We start from the raw sequence: 17,505 nt of genomic DNA on the forward strand, positions 1-17,505 counted from the left end.
CTTCTCATAGGCAGATACCTGTCACAAATGTAAAGTTAAAGAACATCAGTACACCTGGTCCATGTTCCAAAAACACACATATGTGCACAAAATACTAGAGGACAACAGGGCATCGGATGCTACACCATTTGCATCATTGTCCAGGAGTATGTGGCCTGTGAGCAAACAGAACTGCACTACATGCCATTTTAAGGCTACAGATGACATAAGGGGTGCAAACCACTCTTTGAGCATGACACTCACTGAGCAATATATGCTACATCTGGGTGCACTGCAGCACATGACATGCTGTCACCCCCCCACTACAACAAAGAACCTTCTGCAAACAACACTGTACACCCTGGCACTCACTCCCAACAACATAGCATCTATCCACTATACATACACAGTGGCTATAGTGTCACACACACACAACAGGTGCACACTCCAAGGTAGTGCACAAATCACTCACCTGCTCTTCTGGTCTCCCATACAGCTTGCTGTAGTTAGGCAGGAGGGCATCCAGCAGGGCCTTGTTCTCACCATCACTGAATGCAGGTGCCCTCTCCATGCCCAACTAATCAGGGTCCAGAGGATACAGAGACAGCAGCTGTGTTTTCCACTCCAATGTTGTGCAGGCAAGTGCCCTCCCACTGCCACATGCTGCCTTATATTTGTGCTGCAGAGGGTCTGTGAGTCCAAGGAGTAGTGTGTGATAGACCACCATAGTTTGCATCCTATGTTTCATCCAATCCCATCACACATAAGGCCATGACACACATATGCATGGTTTGAAACCTGAGCCAGAGCTGAACAACAACTTTTGCAACATTGTATACTTTTGACCAACTGAATTTTCTAGAACACCTGTTGGAGGCTCTAAACTCTCTGTATCCAGGACAACCTGGCTGCATTATGATCATTCCTCTGTTCCCCTAGATGTTCCCTATGTATTTATTTGAATACCCACACAAGTACGGTGCGATTGCCGTTGCAAATGTAACCCATTCAATGGTGAAACGAGGCGTACACACACACATACCATTGGGGTACGCTGTGCTCGCGTATGGCTACAATGCAATAGGGAAACGAGGCTTACACACGCACGTACCATTGGGGTACGCTGTGCTCGCGTATGGCTACAATGCAATAGGGAAACGAGGCGTACACACGCACGTACCATTGGGGTACGCTGTGCTGCGTATGGCTACAATGCAATAGGGAAACGAGGCGTACACACACACGTACCATTGGGGTACGCTGTGCTCGCATATGGCTACAATGCAATAGGGAAACAAGGCGTACACACGCACGTACCATTGGGGTACGTTGTGCTCGCGTATGGCTACAATGCAATAGGGAAACGAGGCGTACACACGCACGTATCATTGAGGTACGCTGTGCTCGTGTATGACTACAATGCAATAGGGAAACGAGGCATACACACGCACGTACCATTGGGGTACGCTGTGCTCGCGTATGGCTACAATGCAATAGGGAAACGAGGCGTACACACGCACGTACCATTGGGGTACGCTGTGCTCGCGTATGGCTACAATGCAATAGGGAAACGAGGCTTACACACGCACGTACCATTGGGGTACGCTGTGCTGCGTATGGCTACAATGCAATAGGGAAACGAGGCGTACACACGCACGTACCATTGGGATACGCTGTGCTCGCGTATGGCTACAATGCAATAGGGAAACGAGGCGTACACACGCACGTACCATTGGGGTACGCTGTGCTCGCGTATGGCTACAATGCAATAGGGAAACGAGGCGTACACACGCAAGTACCATTGGGGTACGCTCTGCTCGCGTATGGCTACAATGCAATAGGGAAACGAGGCGTACACACGCACGGACCATTGGGGTACGCTGTGCTGCGTATGGCTACAATGCAATAGGGAAACAAGGCGTACACACGCATGTACCATTGGGGTACGCTGTGCTCGTGTATGGCTACAATGCAATATGGAAACGAGGCGTACACACGCACGTACCATTGGGGTACAGTGCGTCAGACATGCTCAAGTGAACGCTTGTGTAGGCTGCGTTCCTGACCTCCTTCATGTCACCATTCGGAGAGTGACCCCAGGAAATCACATTGCAGGAATGTAGTTTAGACTCATGTTGACGATGTGAATGCATACATCAGCATGGTATCCTTATATCAGCAGGCCCCAGGTGTGGCAGACATTGAAGAAGCACAGGGACTGTGACCTTGTGGCTCAGTTGATGTGTGAAGAGCTGTTGAGACATGTCATTAATCATTGTGCACATGTGTATCACATACATTCAACACTTCGCACCTGAGTAACGTCTGCAACATGTTGTGATGCACATCAACACTGGAATGGCACACCATTCAGTACAGGGAACTGTCACAAGATGACAGCAACATGCCCACTGTCACATATGTCGAATTGACGCACAGCATGACCCTGTGTGCCCACGTCATGTGTGTAGAAAAATGCGTGTGATCAATGGATCATTGATGACATCCCCAAGGCACTCAGTCTGGTGTATTCCTCCAAATAATTCACATAAAAAATATATAAGTATTCAAGATTCAATCAGTATTTAATCTCTTTTCATATATAGTATTCATTGATTTTTCAAACGTGATATTCCATTCATATCAACATATTTAGTTACTGAGAAATATTTCCAGTTCGAAGATGCATTCCAGTTCACAAAATGCAAATTATTAGACCCTGCTCCAATGCATTTCGGGCCACCGCCCTTCATCGGGGAGCATCTACAAAATGAAGACAATAACGCATTGTAATATTCATCCACCAAACTAATGAAGTAAAATAAAGATTCCTTAATCCCTCGGAGACACCCATGTGTATGTATCAGCTTTCACTACTCTAATGTGCATCTACTTGAAGAACGTGAGCTATAGTTAAATCACTCTAGGTGATAAATTAAACAAATGTGTACACGCTAACACTTTAAAGTTACTTGTCCGTTTAGGGTCTCACTTCTACATTATGCGCAAGTTTACAGCGCGCCAAAGGCGATGCTTAGCTTTCAGATTAACTTACATTTCTCTGTAGTTCGTAAAGTTCCGATGCCGCGAATCGGCCAGGTTAAACCGGAAGTGTTCCCTCGGCTTTGAAACAGAAGCCGGGAAAAAGCTAGGTCGTGTGTTTAAAAGCTAAAAAACGGACTACAGTGTGAGATAACTATAAAGCTGAAAGACAGACTAGGACTAGATGCTGCTAACATAGATTATAACTAATGGGATGTATTCAAAATGATGTGTAGATAAATAAATACATGAAAAATAAACACAAATAAAGCTAACTGGTATACAGGTTACATTCTTTGAATTACATGCGTGTTCAACAAACAAGATTTCAGAACACACCGGCACATTGAGTGCTGTAGCATAAATGTCATAAATAACAAGAAAATTCCACGCGTTCATTTAGACCAAATGGCTTGGTCGAATTAAGTTTGTAAATCCAGTAATTTTCACGTTGTAACAGTATCCTGTTATTGTCTCTGCCTTCTGCTTTTTGAATGATTTCTAATGCCATAAATTTTAATTGGGATATATTGTGGTTCATTTCCAAAAAATGTGATGCCACTGAAGATTTTAGGTTCTTTGTTCGAATGCTGGACTTATGTTCATTTAAGCGAGTCTTTAGTTTGCGTTCTGTCTTGCCTACGTAAACCTTTCCACACGGGCATTTCAAAAGGTAAATAAGATTGTTGGAATCGCATGTGGCTGTAACTTTAAGATTAATCTTAAATCCTTTCATTGGATGTGTCATTGTATTTCCTATTATAACATTATGGCAATTGTTACAATTATTGCATGGTCTGGTTCCTTTTGCAAGAAGGTGTTGTTCCGTTGGTTGTTTTAGGATCTCGCCTAAGTTCTTACTCCTAGTGTGAGCAAATATTGGTTTAGCTTTGAACATGTCTCTAAAGTCTGTCTCTAACTCTAACATTGGCCAATGTTTGAGTATGATCTTCTTGTATATATTGCTGACATTAGAGAACTTTGATACAATGACCATCCGGTCACTTGCCTTTTCCTTTTTAGATTGTTGTAACAGGGTACATCGTTCCAGTTTATCCACCTCTTTTTTGGCTTGTGTGAGTACTTCCTCTGGATATTTTCTCTCTTTGAATCGATTGATCATTTCATTCATTCTTATTTCGGTCTGTGTGGGATCTGAGCTAATTCGTTTAACTCTTATCAGCTGTGATTTAGGTAGATGTGTTTTCAGTGAGTTCTGATGGAAACTACTATAATGTAACATGTTGTTACGGTCTGTAGGTTTGCGAAAGATATCCGTTTTAATCTGCTTGTTTTGAAGAGTGACTTGAACATCCAAAAAGGTGATGGTTTTAGAATCGATTGTCCATGTAAACTGGATACGAGGATTAGCTGAGTTCAACATTTTTAGGTGATTGTTCCATTTTTTGTTGGTCCAGATATTGGTCTGTTCGAATTCTCCCATAAAAATATTAGCATATACAGGAGCAGCGCTGTTTCCCATGCTGGTGCCCACTAGTTGCAGAAACCAATTGTCTTTGTAGGTAAAATAACTGTGGTACAAAGTGAACATTGTGAGCTCCATCAGAAATATTTTCATAGGTTCATTTTTCCAATATCTGGACCAACAAAAAATGGAACAATCACCTAAAAATGTATGTAAGATTTATTGATGACCTATTTATACTCTGGAAAGACACACGAGAGAATTTGGAACAAGCCTTAATAATGTTGAACTCAGCTAATCCTCGTATCCAGTTTACATGGACAATCGATTCTAAAACCATCACCTTTTTGGATGTTCAAGTCACTCTTCAAAACAAGCAGATTAAAACGGATATCTTTCGCAAACCTACAGACCGTAACAACATGTTACATTATAGTAGTTTCCATCAGAACTCACTGAAAACACATCTACCTAAATCACAGCTGATAAGAGTTAAACGAATTAGCTCAGATCCCACACAGACCGAAATAAGAATGAATGAAATGATCAATCGATTCAAAGAGAGAAAATATCCAGAGGAAGTACTCACACAAGCCAAAAAAGAGGTGGATAAACTGGAACGATGTACCCTGTTACAACAATCTAAAAAGGAAAAGGCAAGTGACCGGATGGTCATTGTATCAAAGTTCTCTAATGTCAGCAATATATACAAGAAGATCATACTCAAACATTGGCCAATGTTAGAGTTAGAGACAGACTTTAGAGACATGTTCAAAGCTAAACCAATATTTGCTCACACTAGGAGTAAGAACTTAGGCGAGATCCTAAAACAACCAACGGAACAACACCTTCTTGCAAAAGGAACCAGACCATGCAATAATTGTAACAATTGCCATAATGTTATAATAGGAAATACAATGACACATCCAATGAAAGGATTTAAGATTAATCTTAAAGTTACAGCCACATGCGATTCCAACAATCTTATTTACCTTTTGAAATGCCCGTGTGGAAAGGTTTACGTAGGCAAGACAGAACGCAAACTAAAGACTCGCTTAAATGAACATAAGTCCAGCATTCGAACAAAGAACCTAAAATCTTCAGTGGCATCCCATTTTTTGGAAATGAACCACAATATATCCCAATTAAAATTTATGGCATTAGAAATCATTAAAAAAGCAGAAGGCAGAGACAATAACAGGATACTGTTACAACGTGAAAATTACTGGATTTACAAACTTAATTCGACCAAGCCATTTGGTCTAAATGAACGCGTGGAATTTTCTTGTTATTTATGACATTTATGCTACAGCACTCAATGTGCCGGTGTGTTCTGAAATCTTGTTTGTTGAACACGCATGTAATTCAAAGAATGTAACCTGTATACCAGTTAGCTTTATTTGTGTTTATTTTTTATGTATTTATTTATCTACACATCATTTTGAATACATCCCATTAGTTATAATCAATGTTAGCAGCATCTAGTCCTAGTCTGTCTTTCAGCTTTATAGTTATCTCACACTGTAGTCCGTTTTTTAGCTTTTAAACACACGACCTAGCTTTTCCCGGCTTCTGTTTCAAAGCCGAGGGAACACTTCCGGTTTAACCTGGCCGATTCGCGGCATCGGAACTTCACGAACTACAGAGAAATGTAAGTTAATCTGAAAGCTAAGCATCGCCTTTGACGCGCTGTAAACTTGCGCATAATGTAGAAGTGAGACCCTAAACGGACAAGTAACTTTAAAGTGTTAGCGTGTACACATTTGTTTAATTTATCACCTAGAGTGATTTAACTATAGCTCACGTTCTTCAAGTAGATGCACATTAGAGTAGTGAAAGCTGATACATACACATGGGTGTCTCCGAGGGATTAAGGAATCTTTATTTTACTTCATTAGTTTGGTGGATGAATATTACAATGCGTTATTGTCTTCATTTTGTAGATGCTCCCCGATGAAGGGCGGTGGCCCGAAATGCATTGGAGCAGGGTCTAATAATTTGCATTTTGTGAACTGGAATGCATCTTCGAACTGGAAATATTTCTCAGTAACTAAATATGTTGATATGAATGGAATATCACGTTTGAAAAATCAATGAATACTATATATGAAAAGAGATTAAATACTGATTGAATCTTGAATACTTATATATTTTTTATGTGAATTATTTGGAGGAATACACCAGACTGAGTGCCTTGGGGATGTCATCAATGATCCATTGATCACACGCATTTTTCTATTCAAGTTATTCGCCCGAGGGTGATGGGCGATACCTAAGTGCACCTAAAAACTATCAACCCACCCACACAACACGTGAAAAAGCAGTGCACGGCTCTCATATATTTTAATTCACGTCATGTGTGTGCCATGTGCGACATTGTGCATGCTGTTTGCATATGAAAGAAACAGGTCAGTATTATATTCCTCACCTTAGAATATCCCCAAGCGTCAGACTGGATCTGCCAATTTAGGCTTAGCAGTACCCTTGTGTGTCGGTAGGCATCGTCTGCGCCTCCGCGTGTGTTGCTGGCGTTGTGTGCGCCGTGATGACGTTGTCTGAGTACTTATACGTCGCCTCCGCGTGCTGACGTCAGGTCCTCTTTTTTCACGCCAGCAGCGCAGTTCCCGTATAAGTGTAACCTTACTCATGTTGTTTCAAATCATAGTACGATCACTTCTGATCATTTAACTTGAATTGTCCGACTCAGGACGGTGCCAATAGGGATGGCCGTTTCCAAGCCTGTGAGGATTGCGACCGACTGATGTCGGTGTCTGACCCTCACCATCAGTGTCTCCACTGTTTCGACGTCAAGCATGGCAACAAGAGCTGCTCCGACTGCCGGGCCCAGACATATGAAGGTAGGTGGGAGTGGTCCTGCAAGCAGCTCGGACTCCAGCAGTTGGCCCTGCACCACAATAGCTAATGGTCTGGACGTAGTCCGAGTGCCCGGGCATCGGGTTTGAGCCATCAGAGCCCCGGGATTTGACATCACTCCTCCAGGGCAAAGTCGTCAGATAACCACAAGAAGTCAAAGAGACGTCATCGCACTTCAAACTCACCACAATGCACGTGCAATGCTGCACGGGATTTGGGTGACACCGCCCACGCGGCTCCGTCAGATTTTCAGCCGTCGTAGCCTGCACCACGACCTCCGGTCCCTGGCCAGCATGCGACGTAGGAGGAGTTAGTGCGATTCCTCATGGCAATGATGTCCCTCACTCCACCCACGGCTACGCCGCGGCTTAGGGCCCAGCGGACCCGTCTGGGGGCACTAGCTGGTCTGGTGCTTTGGCCCCGACGCCGTCTCTTGCTTTGGCTCTGACGCTGGCAGCGCCTTCGTCCCGGCACCGCTGGGCCACACTGGATCCGATAGGTGATCCTGGTCCTCGCTGGTTCACCTCACGACCTCACCAGCAACAGTCCCCCAGGTGTCACCCTCGGCGCCATCCTCGGGTGGTGATGTCCCCGATACCACACACTATACGGCTCCGGCGTGGGAACGGCGCGGCAGAACACCGCTTTTAATGCTGCATTGGGAGTTTAACTTCAACTAGCCGGCAACATCTTTTGACAACCCTGATTATCAGGGAATGGGTGATAAGGAGTATTGGGAGGGTCCTGAAGACCCACTGACACGTGAGTGTCAGTCCCAAGACGACTGGACAGGTGGACTGGGGGATGCGAGTGGTCTGGACACCTCACCAGACCCTGGTAATGTCTCTAATCCAACCGTGTCTTTGGAGGATTAGGCAACGTCCAGTGTTGTGTTTATATGTGCGACCAAAGCCTTGCCCCTTCATCTCCCCGTTGCGCCCGTGAGGACCAACCTCCTGACTGAGGTCCTTAAACTGCAGTCAAGCTCGGCTGACCCTCTGCAGCCGTTTCATGAGGCATTGACTGGTGCTATTTTGGCCACTATGTCCAGGCCCGCTGCAGGTTTGGCTGTAGATAGGCACGTTGCCAGACGCCCACACCCGTCCCCGGACGACCCATGTCTCCGTCCTCCCACCCCACCCCAGAGAGCATGGCCACCCAGGCCTCCAAATCACAGACCGCATTCCCGTTTGCTCCGCTAGACAGGGTATCCAAGAGGTATGAGCAGTACGGAAAGATGGTATCACCCTCCCTGAGTCTGGGACTGAGGCCTTCCAACATCACATGCCTCTTTGTCCGCTACACACACTCTCTGTGGGACACGGTTGTGGAACTGCTGCTAGAGTGCGCATTGTAGGTACGGGCAATACTTGGCCAAGCCCTTGTAGAATGCCGATCTGCGGCACGGTATTCGATCCGGTGTGGGCTGGTTAGGAATGACTCACTGGGCAGAGCGATGGCATCCACGGAGGTGATTTGTTGCAAAGCCTGGTATGTATTCCAAGGTAGGAATATGGTATTAACTACTGTTCCTTACAGATATTTCGTTACAAAAGGTAAGTAACTTGTTCATACTGTTCAGTATATCTGCTGTAGGAGCATCTATGATGGGTCCTTGCCGTGATGACAGGGTTTCACATGTACGCACACCATGCCACTTGTGCAAATGAACCGCTCATATGTGTGATGGCATCACAGACCATTTGTCACAAATCAAACATTTCTGCTGTCTGATGATGTCCATGTATTAGTTTTGGAAATATCACACCGCAATAGGAATATGTCAGATCTGTGCAAATGATGGCACATGTGATGTGGGTGTGTGTATTGCTGTCAGCTGTGTGAATGTGCAGACAACCTCCTAATGCAATTCACATGACGTGTGTCACTGACGTGATACATTGTCATGCTCACTCAGACCTTCCCATCAGATCATTTGTATGCATGTCATATCCATTCCACAGACCACAGGTCTTTTACTTTTCACGGAGGAGTGGCTGGCAGCTGGCAAATGTTTCCTCAGTGTGTATCCCACACCACACTCAAAATTGTCTAGATTTGTTGAAGCAGTGTTGCTTGTGCCATATACATTGTTATTGTCTTTGTCTGACAGTTGTACACATTTCCTACTAAATATGGTTTGCAGGGCACCCCCTCTGGAAAGGCCGTTGCCAGACTTGGAAGCCATGAGGGAACGTAATTGCATACGGCGTTACCACTTCGGCAGACAGTTGATCAAGGACCTGACACAGGCTGGAACAACACCTGCAACCACGACACAGGTATCCAACTGCGCTGACACCCAAGGTACAGGTGATGGCAGCCCTACATTTCTTTGCCACAGGTATGTTCCAATTTACCATAGCTGATGTGGGAGGGATGTCTCAGACAATGTTTAGCCGGGTATTAAGCGATGTATTGGCAGCTATGTTGCTGCACATAGATGAATTCATTGCATTCCCTACTCCAGAACAGTTGACACATGCAAGGGGGAATTCTATGGCCTGGGACGCATGCCACATGTAATTGGTGCAATTGATGGTACACATGTTACTCTGGTGCCACCACAGGCTCAGGAGCAAGCGTACCGCAACAGGAAACACTACCACTCGATAAATGCCCTGGTGGTGTGTCTTGCCAACATGCTTATCTCACATGTTTGTGCACGTTTTCCAGGATCGTGCCACGATGCATTCATCAGGAGGCGTAGCAGGGTACCACAGATGATGCTGCAGCTGCACAACCATCGGGCATGTCTTGTTGGTGGGTAAACTCTGTTAGCCATGTATGTCAGTATGTCAAAACTTCATGAACTGCATCATATTACACACTCATATCCATGATGTCAATTTGCAGGAGACGCAGGATATCCAAACATGCCGTGGCTAATGACTCCGCTACGCAACCCCAGGACAGCTGCAGACCAGCGGTACAACAATGCTCATGGGAAGACCAGGCGGGTGATCGAGCGAACATTTGGACTCCTGAAGAGCCGGTTCAGGTGCCTGGACAAGACAGGGGGAGCCCTCCAATACACCCCACTCAAGGTGTGTGACATATTCACGTGTGCTGCATGCTACACAACATTAGAAGCAAAATGTCCAGGAAGGAATCATTTCAAATATGATTTCAATGTTATATGTGTCACATACGTGAACACTAAATTATAGTGACCATAGGGATTCACAAACAACAATCCAATTGTATCAAAAATATAGATTATTTTAATTTTCAACAAATAGATGACTTTTTTAACAGTACAAATCTGGCAACAAAAATACTACCAAAATGATTGTAAAAAGTACTGTGGTAGTGAAAGAACACCTTTCGCCTATGCTGTGGGTAAACGATAGAACCACATACAAAAGAATTGAGATTCACAAATTGTATTTAGGTGAATTTTACAATGTTTTGCAAAAAGGCGTTATGCGTCGACGTTTCGGTCCTCGTTGGTCACAGCGATCCGTAGGACCATCTTCAGGACAGAATAGTTGCACAGGAATATCTAATATAAACATAATGACAGACATAAATGAAACCCTAGGGTACAAGGAGAATTTTGTAGTCAGCCCAACGCAAAAAGACAATAAAGTGATGGTAGCATGACCAGCTGCATGCAGGAAAATAATTACAACCAAAACAAAATCCAGACACCCATCACCAAGTGAAACTACCATAGAACAAATTCCCAAAAGCATGCCACAGCCGAGTGCTATTTATCCTAAACCTAATTCTACAAATGTACCAAATAATCTAAGCATGTATAATAGATTCACAAGAGCATTACTCACATGTCCATTTACTAGGACCAACGGATAATCTAGTGAAAAATATATAAACCAATATAAACACAGTTAATCAAAAGTGCTAAAAAGTACTATATACAATGTGTGCTGGTTAAAGCGTTACTCACGGTAGATACACGCCAGACTGGTCGCTCTAAGTTACAATAAAAAGGGGGTTAGATTAGCACAATGTGCCATACGGTATAACACCCCTGTTTAGCAATACACCCAAACGTGAGACAATGTTTGTAAACTTACGTATCAAAAGGCCACCTTATAACCTGCGGGAAATAGCGAATCTACATTAGTGACCCAGCCGAGTCTACAATGTATAATATTGTGTGGAAATAACATTCTCGTGGCATGTACTTACTTTAGCAGCAACCGACAACCAGCATGGCTCAGTCCGTGTTGATCCCGGCAAAAAATCTCGGAATCACTAACCCGATGAACACTGCGTGATTAAGACGCCGTGTGTAGATGACGTCACACAGTCAACCAACGTGGCGGCCATCTTAGAATGGAACACAAGATGCCTAAAGCCTATCCACATATAATATTATATAATATTATGGTACAGAATCTACGCAAATCACGAAAATTATCAGACGCAATTGGCATCTGATTAGAAAAGTAGAGCCGCAATTACCTATCCCGCGCTTTGCATTTAAGAGGGGTAAAAACCTGCGTGACCACCTTGTAAAGGCCTATGTCGAGCCTAAGACCAATACTTTAACAAACCTTTGGGGCTTAGCACCCATCGTGGGACATTTTCCTTGCGGTGGATGTATAGCATGTGCAACCACTCAGGTCACTAAGACTTGTTGCATAAACGGGAGGCAAATAACATTGAAACAGCATTCCAATTGCATGACTAGAAACATAGTCTACTGTATCCAGTGCCCTTGTGCCCTTAACTACATTGGCAAGACAACACAAGAAATAAAAAAACGCATCACACAACACCAATCGCGTATTAGGTGCAATGTGAGTACTGCTCCGCTTGTTGAACATTATGTTATGTTATGTTATGTTATGTTATGTGTTTTTATTAGAGGCACAGATGCTCCAGCCAAGGAGCGTCCTGGCGCCCGACAAGGCAGCTGCACAACACAACGAAACAATAATCAAACAAGTTTAAACTAAGGGAATAAAAAAGTTTTCACCGCACGGCGAAAGGATAGCAGATCCCCAAGGGCACGAATCGCCGGGGGAAGGGAGTTCCAGAGCACCGCCGCCCGAACTTGAAACGAACGCCCACCCGCTCTGCTCCGCTTAAAACGCGGGACAACAGCCAGTTCTAAATCAGCAGATCTTAAAGCTCGGGCTGGAATGTAATGGGCCAAAAGTGTAGACAGAATCAAGGCTGGGGACCCCTTCAGAATCTTGTAGGCAACACAGAGGACCTTAAACTGGATCCGCTGGGCCACCGGGAGCCAGTGCAATGAACGCAGGGTACTGGAAGTGGGGCACGATCTAGGTAATCCTACCACCGCCCTTGCTGCGGCATTCTGGATCCGTTGCAGACGTCCGATCTCTGCCTGGTTCAGGCCTACCAAAAGGGAGCTTACGTAATCCAGCCTAGAGATGACAGTAGCTTGGATCACGAGCTGCCTAGTGGGGGCATCAAAGAACTTGAGCACTGGACGGAGCCCGCACAGGATACCAAAGCAGCAGGCCGCCGTACGCTTGGTATGGCAGGCGAACGTAAGGGAAGGGTCCAGCCAGACCCCGAGGTTTTTAAGCTCGGCAACTGGGATGGGAGTAGGACCCAGATCCCCTGGCCACCATCTCTCTCCCCAAAGTTCCGGTTGTTTGCCAAAAATCATGACCTCGGTCTTGCTAGCGTTCAACTGGAGACAGTTGGACGTCATCCAGCCGGCGACCGCCCGCAGTCCTTGTTGGAATCTGGGGGCATCGACATCGGCATCCCCGCTGATCGTAACCGCTAGCTGGGTGTCATCGGCGTATGACACCATTGTCATACCCCATTGCCTGACAACCTCAGCTAGCGGCCTTACGTAAAGATTGAACAACGTAGGACTCAGCGAGGAGCCTTGGGGAACCCCCAGGTCCAAAGGATGGTATTTGGACTGGTACGGCGGGACGGTCACACTAAAGGCCCGATTGGCTAAAAAGGACCGGAACCACTGGAGAGCGATGCCGGTGACACCAACTTCCTCTAAGCGACGCAGAAGGATCGGGTGCGATACGGTATCAAAGGCGGCGCTCAGGTCTAATAGCACAAGCGCCGCCGTTTGACCCGCGTCAAGCACGGAGCGAAGATGCTCCACCATATACAGCAGAGCCGTCTCCGTGCTGTGACCGGCCCTGAATCCATTCTGCGTTACATCGAGGACGTCAGCATGAAGTAGATGTTCCGAGAGGACCGCGTTGACATGCATGTCGCATGGACCCTCTGATATGAAGTGGTTTGTCATTGAGGTTGTAAAGGGTACAAGGAGAAGACCAAATGTGGACAAGTTGTTAACTCAAAGAGAGAATAAATGGATTTGGCTGTGTAATACTGTTGATAATGGGTTAAATGCCTTTATTGAATGGCATAGTTTGGCCACTCTTTGTTAACTCATGACTATGTAGTACACCTCTGGATTACCTTACCTTGCATTAGGATTTTGGAATTTTAGCTACATGATTTTGATGAGCTGCCGTATATACATGATGGTTCTTTCACTTGGCAGAACTTTATCAATAACCTTGGCTGGTTTACTGATCTAACTATGCACACGGCTGTGTTCCCTTACTAGTACCCTTTAGACATGGATGTAGACCATCATAATATAGTTTTGTCATTCCATATATTATTCGTTTTATATGTGTATGATTTGGTTTTTGTTCATATTTTGTGTTTTGTTTGTTTATTTTGGTATAATATTTCGGACTCGTGCATATAACCTTATATGTGGATAGGCTTTAGGCATCTTGTGTTCCATTCTAAGATGGCCGCCACGTTGGTTGACTGTGTGACGTCATCTACACACGGCGTCTTAATCACGCAGTGTTCATCGGGTTAGTGATTCCGAGATTTTTTTCCGGGATCAACACGGACTGAGCCATGCTGGTTGTCGGTTGCTGCTAAAGTAAGTACACGCCACGAGAATGTTATTTCCACACAATATTAGACATTGTAGACTCGGCTGGGTCACTAATGTAGATTCGCTATTTCCCGCAGGTTATAAGGTGGCCTTTTGATACGTAAGTTTACAAACATTGTCTCACGTTTGGGTGTATTGCTAAACAGGGGTGTTATACCGTACGGCACATTGTGCTAATCTAACCCCCTTTTTATTGTAACTTCGAGCGACCAGTCTGGCGTGTATCTACCGTGAGTAACACTTTAACCAGCACACATTGTATATAGTACTTTTTAGCACTTTTGATTAACTGTGTTTATATTGGTTTATATATTTTTCACTAGATTATCCGTTGGTCCTAGTAAATGGACATGTGAGTAATGCTCTTGTGAATCTATTATACACGCTTAGATTATTTGGTACATTTGTAGAATTAGGTTTAGGATAAATAGCACTCGGCTGTGGCATGCTTTTGGGAATTTGTTCTATGGTAGTTTCACTTGGTGATGGTTGTCTGGATTTTGTTTTGGTTGTAATTATTTTCCTGTATGCAGCTGGTCATGCTACCATCACTTTATTGTCTTTTTGCGTTGGGCTGACTACATAATTCTCCTTGTACCCTAGGGTTTCATTTATGTCTGTCATTATGTTTATATTAGATATTCCTGTGCAACTATTCTGTCCTGAAGATGGTCCTACGGATCGCTGTGACCAACGAGGACCGAAACGTCGACGCATAACGCCTTTTTGCAAAACATTGTAAAATTCACCTAAATACAATTTGTGAATCTCATTGTGCTTAATTCTTTTGTATGTGGTTCTATCGTTTACCCACAGCATAGGCGAAAGGTGTTCTTTCACTTCCACAGTACTTTTTACAATCATTTTGGTAGTATTTTTGTTGCCAGATTTGTACTGTTAAAAAAGTCATCTATTTGTTGAAAATTAAAATAATCTATATTTTTGATACAATTGGATTGTTGTTTGTGAATCCCTATGGTCACTATAATTTAGTGTTCACGTATGTGACACATATAACATTGAAATCATATTTGAAATGATTCCTTCCTGGACATTTTGCTTCTATTGTTTATGATACCCAGTTCCGGGGGATTATTGGGTGGCTCTGTTCTTTTGCTGCTGCTACACAACATGGCAGTGGAGAAGGCCGTGCCACTCATCCTTGATCCTGATGAGCTGGAACATCCGCCCGTTGAGGATGAAGGCCTTGCCCCAGGATGCCAGTGACGAGGAGGATGAAGATGATATCTGGAGTCACCTCATCCGCAACTTCTTTTCATAATGGTGAGTCATAGGTGCTTTTTGGTAAAACATGTACTATAGAGTTGCATGGGTAGCATGCTGTGTATGCAACTGACTGTATGCAATGTCACTTGGATGTTTGTTGTGCAGTGTCACACAGGTGCAGATGTAATGCAACACACATACGTGCTATGTGTGTACTTGGAATGTACAGGTGTACTACAACATCAGGCTATTCAACAGGACAATGTCAGAATGACATTATACGGAACTTGACCCCTTGTTTGCCTCTCATCCCCAGCTCGCCCTGCCTGTTGTCCGTTGGTGTCATCATGGTCAGCCTGCTATTGCTCATTATGATTGCAACGTCAGCCGATTCAAAGGAGCATGCATGGACATGTGGAAAAGTCAATTTGGGTAAGGACTTATATGAGGCTGTTTAGCGTTGGTATGGTTTCAATTGTGTGGTACATGTTCATGCGCATGTTGTTAGACCATGCATACATGCAACAACATCATGTTTCTGATTACATGTAGGCCCACTCCCATGACAGGATAGTCACCCCATCTGACAGTCATCTGTCATAGTTTTAGACTCTGGTGAATACATCAATGTGTGTAGACATTGACACTGCAACCTAACATATACCATGGTTTGACATTGTGTTAGAGGTCACAACCACGGACTCTGTGGGGGATTGCAGCCTCACTGTGTGCATTAGAATGTGTCTGGATCCTCACCTCAACCTTGTGGGCCAGTCTTGTTTGTTTACCAAAAAACCATGTCGTGTAGGTGTGGCCCAGTGTATGTTCCACATGTTAAGACAACTGTCCTGTGATTTTGTTCGCATGGATGCATTGCCCCTTGTTGCAGTATGTCATGTCACTGTCATGTCGTTACCTCAGTGCAGGTTGAGAATACTGCTACGCCAGCCTTCACAGTGAGTAGCAGTTCTGTTTTCATTCACATGATGCCATGTATGTTTTGCAGTAGACATGACAATGGTGGGATGATGCATATGTGAATTATTGTGTTGCACCAGTGGAGTGCGGTCATTCACATGATTATCTTGTCCCGTGCAGCATTTCTGTGCGACGGTAGGGTTCATTATGTGGCTTGGATCCACATCAGTTGCTGTTGAGTTATTTTCAACCTGCTTGTCATGTTTAGCATAGTGATGCAAAGTTGATAGAGCAAAAGACTGGCTACAGAGTGCCTTCATTGCATGTAGGTCATTAGCTTCCTCATCATATGTGATTCTTACAGCTGTTGTGGGTGATGTCAAGTTTGCCTACATGGCCCTTACGGGTACACATAAACAAATACAGATATTACACTTTGCGTAAGTAGCATTGCCATATATTAATATTTGTTTGTAGGGTCCACATCATCAGTCACTGTGAATACGTTTTTGTCCACATAGATCTCATTGCATAGTAGCAGACTTGTGAGCGTTACACAAGACTCAAATAGATGACAGACTGGCCTAGGTTTTATGTGTCCGTGTTACAGCATCGGATCCTATGTGATAGCATAATGAGTGATCTCAAACTGGCTACAGTCGTTACACTTCACAGGTGTGACTGGTACAGTGTATCTCATGAGGTATTTGTAGTGTCAGTGACATGAGAAAGTACTCCTAATGGTTTTTTGCCTCTGTTTCAGGTCTCCCTCCCTGCAGTTCCCATCCTCTCCTTACCTCGCCTGATCACCCTTTTGTGTCTGTCATTTGTACTCCGACCAAGGGGCTATTTGGAGGTGGAAACCTTTGAGCATCACACCACTCTGATGAAGAAAGGTACGGCCAGTCCCTGGCAGGCTTGTAGCGAATCATTCTGCTGCATTACAGGTGATATCATTCATAGACTTTTTTTGGCTTCTTGCCAATGCCAATGACCATGTATGTTTGATAATGCTCCATGGCCTCCCAAGGTAAATCATCATGTTGTGCATGACGTGTGATTTCAACTGAATATTGTGCCTCCTTGATGTGAATGAGGTGGGATTTGTCTACGCGCAACTATGCCCAATGGGCGTCAA

The sequence above is a fragment of the Lissotriton helveticus genome, chromosome 10 (genome assembly GCF_964261635.1).
Source record: "Lissotriton helveticus chromosome 10, aLisHel1.1, whole genome shotgun sequence".
NCBI lineage: Eukaryota > Metazoa > Chordata > Amphibia > Caudata > Salamandridae > Lissotriton > Lissotriton helveticus.